Here is a 6,771-nt window from a genome sequence, read left to right on the forward strand (position 1 = left end):
CCATGGTATAGATATATCTGTGGTTTTCTTGGAAAACGACATAAGTCTAAAAATCAAAATTTTAATTTAATTTTTTTATTTCTTGCACAAAATGACACATTTATACTGATGTTGTTTTCTATGAAAAAGAGCATAGCAAAATGGAAAACACATGTACACTTATGTTGTTTTTCGGTGAAATTTATTTTAGAAACTAGCAGAGCCCGGTCCGCGTTGCTGGCCCGTCGTAACTTTTTATGGGCTTTATGCTTGACAATTCAAAAATAGGTATTTTCTACCTCACTTCTTCGGTCCATTGTCAAACCGAGGAGAATTTTAAATTTATCAACAGATTTTGTCTGTAACCTTTCTTTCCTCTTGTGGATTTTGTCGGATTTTTCGGCCATTGATACTGTTTAGAATTTATTATCGTCCATGCCCCCTGTCTTTATCCTAAGGCGTTAAGTTTGGCCGGGCCGAACTTGTTATACCCTCCACCACAAGTTGTATTGAAGTAAAATGGAATAATTAGTTTCCTTTCGTGTATGAAGAAGACTAAATACCAAATTTCCTATATTTCGGTAAGAGAATGTGGCTAAAACTTAAAAAATACCGAAAATCAAGAAGTACGCTTCTATAGGGATGTAGGAAGACGTGGACCTATACTGATAATACTCTTCTGGAATATTTTATAACTCTTGGAAGACGAAATAACGAATTTCAGCCATTTCGGTTGGATATTGAGGTCACAATCTTCAGTATTACGAAAATCGGGAGGTACCGTTCTATGGGGGCTATATCGAAACGTGGACCTATACCGACGAATTTTAGTCAGAAATGGGGCAATATGAAAGCGTGGACCAGTACAGACATATTTCTGGCGAACAGTTTTATATCAGATTGAAGACTAAATACAAAATTTAGTGGAATATTGAAGACACAGCCTTCAAGATACGAAAAATCTGGAGGTACCTTTCCGTGGGGGCTATATGAAGGCGTGGACCAATACCGACAAATTTAAAGGGGAAGTTTGAGTACCCCCAACGAAGTCTAAATACCAAATTTCAGCCATTTCGGTGGAATATTGAGGCCACAACGTTCAAAATACCGAAAATCGGGAGGTACCGTTCTATGGGGTCTATATGAAGGCATGGACCGATAACGACAAAGTTCTGGGGGGAAAGTTTTATACCACCAACGTATACTAAGTACCAAATTTCAGCCATTTCGGTGTGATAATGAAGCTAAAACCTTCAAAATACCGAAAATCGGGAGGTACCGTTCTATGGGGGCTATATGAAGGACCGATACCGACAAAATTCTGGGGGAAAGTTTTATAACCCTAAAGAAGACTACGTACCAAATTTCAGCCATTTTGGTAGGATAATGAAGCTAAAACCTTAAAAATACCGAAAATCGGGAGGTACCGTTCTATGGGGGCTATATCAAAACGTGGACCGATATATCCCATTTTCAATACCAACCATCCTGCAAGTAATAAAAACTTCTGTACCAAATATATTGATCTCTATATTTAAAATTGCGAGCTGTATCTTGATTTAAACAGACAGACGGACGGACGGACAGACGGACATGGTTAAATCGACATAGAACTTTATGCTGATCAATAATATATATACTTTATAGGGTCTCCGACGAAAATTTCGATGTGTTACAAACGGAATGACAAATTTAATTATTATGGTGGAGGGTATAAAAAAAACAGCCGTGGTCGGGTATTTAAGTCCCAAATTAATTCGTAAATTTTTAAACCGATTCATGCGTAATTTTTACAAATACAGAATTTTTTAAAAATATCGCATAGGGGAGTTGCCACAGTTCTCTGGCCATCCCTGTAAATTCCCTGACAATTTCATGAATATCGGTTCAGAAGTTTTTGCAGAACAAAATTAAATTCAAAAAAGTGGTGGTGGTAAAATGTTCTTTCCATAAAAACCTAAGTTGGGTTATGATAGCATTTGATTTTTATTCTTAGAGATATAATTTTTTTTAAGTATGGCAAAGGGAAGTACGCCGCCCCTTCGAAATTCAACTAAATATGCATCCTATATTCACCGGGTGCTATCTCTATACATTCCTTGACAATTTCAGGAAAATCGGTTCAGTATTTTTGTAGATGTAACATATTTTAAAATGTGGGTGTGGTCAAGCATTGGGTCCTAAAATAAGTAAAATAAGCAAATTAATTTCCAAACCGATATATTCGTAATTATTGTAAATATATATTATATTGGACTTGAACTTTAGAGAGTGTACTCTTTGAGCTTTTGTACCCGTTCCGTTCCGCCCGTTTAACACTTTTTTGCATTTATTGAAATTACATGGATAAACATGTGTGTTTGTGTTTTTTTACACAAAAGAACTAATAAGTTTAACTATGAAGAGCTAATATGCAATTATTAGTTTTCTTTCTGTTGCGAAAGTACCTATGCAAACAATTTTAGCTGGAGAAGTTACCTGGCTTCTAGATACCCTAAATGCCAAATTATAGCGAATTCGGCCAGATCATGCAGCTAAAAACTTCAAAATACCGGAAATCGGAAGGTGGTCCAAAATGCGAATTTCCGGGGCTTATTATTTTATAATCGCTATATTTGCTAAACTTAAGAGTGCATCTGAATTCGACTTAACCATTTTTTAACTTTTGTAATTAGATCGCTTTGGCATAAAGACAGGGGACATGGACGATAATAAATCCTAAACGACATCAATGGACGAGAAATCCGACAGTCTATATGAGAAAAGGAAGGTTACAGAAAAAATCTGTTGATAAATTTAAAATTCTCCTCGGTTTGACAATGGACCGAAGAAGTGAAGTGGAAATACCTATTTTTGAATTGTAAATCATAAAGTCCATAAAAAGTTGTCATTAAAACTCATTACGACAGGCCAGTAACGCGGACCGGGGTATGCGGTGGCCGCCATGCGGCCCGTAATTATACACCATTTTAGCGGGTTCATTATCGCTCATTCTTTTGACATGGCCTAGCCAACGCAATCGTTGTATCCCGAAACGTTTAACTATACTGATGTCGTTGTATAGTCGACACAGCTAGTGGTTCATAGGACGTCAATATTCACCGTCATCACCTTTTGGCCCGTCGATCTTTCGAAAAAATTTTCTACCAAATACTGCCTTATCGTCTTGTGAAAGTACCCACGCGCCGGAATCATACATTAACACGGATTGTCCATTTATGCGTAAAGTGTTATTTTTGTTTGACGAAATGTGTCTTTGTTCTTATTCTAAAACTGCTTACTTAAGCATCTGGTAGTCAGTACTATTCTTCTTCATATTTCACAACTGATGGTGTTTGTTGGTGTCGAGATGACGAAGTCTCAAACTCATATAGACCAGCTTCCACAGTTGGTTCGAGTTCCATTTACGCAACTTTTTCTTTTCGCCATTTACTGCCAGACACACTTTAGCAAATTCTCCTTCGACCTTCTTAAAAGTATCATTTACTTCTTCTACCGATCGACCCATGATGTCAATATCATCGTCATAAGCAAGTGACATGTGGCTATTGATGTATGTATATTGTGTCATTTCTTTTGACGTTTGCATCTCGCATAACCTTTTCCAGCAGAATGTTGAATAAATGACACGAAAGGCTGTCTCCTTGTCTGAAACCTCTTTTGGTACTAAACACTTCGGAGAGGTTCTTTCTTATTTTAACTGAGGACCGGGTATAAGTTAAAGTCATCTTACAAAGTCGAATGAGCTTTGCGGCGATATCAAACTCAGACATGGCTTGGAATACCTTTATAAACGACTAAAAGATGGTCTCGATCTGCATCTCTTGGGATTTTACAGGATTTACCGCAGCGTTAAAAAACTGATAAATGGTGGATTAGCTTGGTCTAAAGCCGCAATGGTATGGCCCAATTATTTCGTTGGCCATAGGCTTTAGTCGTTCGCACAATATCCCAATACAAACAATAGGGACCAGACTTATGCTCCAGTCGTCGGGTACGCGTTGTTCCTGTCATATGGTGCTAAATAACTGATGCATAGACCTACCTTATCAGTGTGTCCCCCCGGCTACCGCTGCCTTATAATTTTTCAGATGGCTTTTGATAGCTTTACCTCAGTATACACTCAATACAATCTGGGAGCGAATCTGTGGTATCTTCGTCATCTTCGCTAGTATTGTATACCCAGTAATTTGTTGCTGTAGGTCCACGTTTTGAGTACCCCCAATAGAACGGTATCTGGCGATTTTCGGTATTTTCAAGGTTATGAGGCTATTATCACACCGAAATGGCTGAAATTTCGTATTTAGTGTTCGTTTTGATATATCCTTCATGGAGCGGTACCGTCTAATTTTCGGTATTTAATTTTCCCTCGGAAATTTGCTGCTATAGGTCCACGTTTTAATATGGCTCCCATAGAATGGTACCTCCAAAATTTTCGGTATTTAAAAGGTTAATATCGCACCGAAGTGGCTGAAATTTCGTATTTAGTCTTCGTTGTGATCCAGGAAATTTGTTAGAATTTTTTTCTAGTTCTTGTACAAATTTCCTGTATCAGGCCAGAAAAATAAGTACGAATTATCACAATGAGCCTGAAAATCTTGGAATAAAAACACAAATTTTTGTTTTTTATGTATTTTTTTTTATTTTTCATATAATAGCAGTATTCATAAAAAATACTGAAAGAGTATGCTCCATGTTCACATCATTTTGTTTTTGTTTTTATACAATAGGTAAAGTACATTTGTTCGGTTTGTGTTTGTTTTTTTCTTTCGGTTTTGTTTTTGCTATTTTTGTCAGTTATTTTACAACATTTTTTATTTGATTTGTTATAACTTTTGTTTTGTGTCTTTCTTGGGGATATATTCCATTCTTTCTTGTTAGTGGCTTTCAAATATTTGCATTTTATTTTGTTTATTATTTTATACATTCATTTGCTCATTTAACCGCCGAATTGTTTTTGAAAAGCGAATTTTGTTTTTTAATAATTTTGTTTGTTTGTCGATTTCTTTTTTAGAAATTTAATAAATGTATTTTACTTATAAAAATAGGAGAAAAGAAAACAATTTGTTATTTTTAGGGTAAGTTTTTTGTTGAAATAAAATTGATTTAAAAAAATCATCATTAATTTACACATTCATAAATAGCACACATTTAAATTACAGTTTATAATAAATGATTTTTTTTGAATTTATGTGTGAGTGTGTGTTTAAATTAATTTAGATGTGTTTTTGTTGTGTTTTAAAAGCGGTTTTTGTATAATTTTGTAAAACCAGGACATGACGAGTTATTATTCATTGAAATTTGACTTTATTCTTTTAAGAATAATAATTTAAGAATAACCTGTAATGAAAGTAAAATTCCGACAAGATCCTCTCTTTCAGCCTAGAGGCTTATGGTTACGTTAATAAGTCACTCTTAAAAGCCAATTTTACATGAAATGTAACCCGAAATTGTCCTCATTAGATCCATGTTATTTAATTTAGTGCCTAAAAGTTTGATTTTTCTTTACAAAGTTTTGTGGTTTGTTTGTAATATTGTTATTTATTTTGTTTTTCTTTTTTGTTTGGGAAACCCACTTAAAATGCAATGATATTTTTTTGGTTGGTTTCTTTTTGGGTTTTGGAAATTTTGCTTAAATTTATAGACAAATAATACCTTAAATTTTGTAATTAATTCCTAAATTTGCCATTTCCTTTTTGTGATAATAATATAATTTTCCTATATATTTTTTATTTTTGTTTTTAAATCGTATACGCCTGAAATGTTAGATTTTCTCCATAATAATGATATAAATATTAATTTACAACATTTATATGAAATATTTTTTTATAATTTTGTTATATATGCCAAATATTTGTATTTGTTCTGTTTTTTTCTGTGGGTGTGTAAATTTACTTTCATTATTCCAAAATGTATATACAAAAAAGTGTGTGTGTGTATTTTTTTTAATTTTAGGCCTTGATTGAATTTCCGTTTCTTTTTCTTGCTTTGGATATGAATGTGTTGTTACTTTTTGTAGATTCTTTTGTTTTCCAAAAATTTCTTTCAGCGTTTTCTTTTTGGGTTGGATCAGTTGTATTTTTAATAATTTTCAGTTTTTGTAAATCCTGATTTTGATGGTTTCTGTTTTAAAGTGTGTCTATTTCAAAAAATGTTAAATTATTCCTTTTGCGTCTTTGTTTTGTTTGTTCTTAAATATTTCTTACTTTTGGTCCCTGAATGATAAGTTTGCTTTTATTTTTATTTATTTATCTGTTTTCTTTTGTGTTTTTTGTCGTTTTATCTAAGTTCTTTATCTTTTCAAAAATAAATCTTACTTTTGCTGTTGTTGTCATTCATCTAAACTAAGTTTTATTGTTCAAAATTTTACAGTCGTTTAGTTTTGTGTAAATTTATTTCAAAATACTCTCAGAGAAATTACAACATAATTTCTCAAAGTGTATTTCTGATTTGTCTTCCAAAGTTGTAAAAAAATACTTTATCAAAAGCATTAAGTGGGTTATGGTCAAACCAAAAATGTGTTTCAAAAAATTAAACCAAAATTTAAATTAAAAAAAAAAAAATAAATAAATTTAAATACTCAGGAAAAATTTCGGTTTTGAGTTTTTGTATCGGTTTCCTTTCTATTTGGTTTATTGATGCTTTGACTATTGTATTTTGTTGTTGTTTATATCCGTATTACTGTTGTTTGCTGTTGTAGTTGTTGTTATTGCCTTTAAAGCCAATTATTATGTGAATATGGAGCAAATATGGACAGTGTTAGTATTAATTGTGGTTTTATTTTGTTTTTAA

This window comes from Musca autumnalis, unplaced genomic scaffold (assembly GCF_047663935.1).
Source record: "Musca autumnalis isolate F117 unplaced genomic scaffold, ASM4766393v1 scaffold_1, whole genome shotgun sequence".
Taxonomy (NCBI): Eukaryota; Metazoa; Arthropoda; class Insecta; order Diptera; family Muscidae; genus Musca; species Musca autumnalis.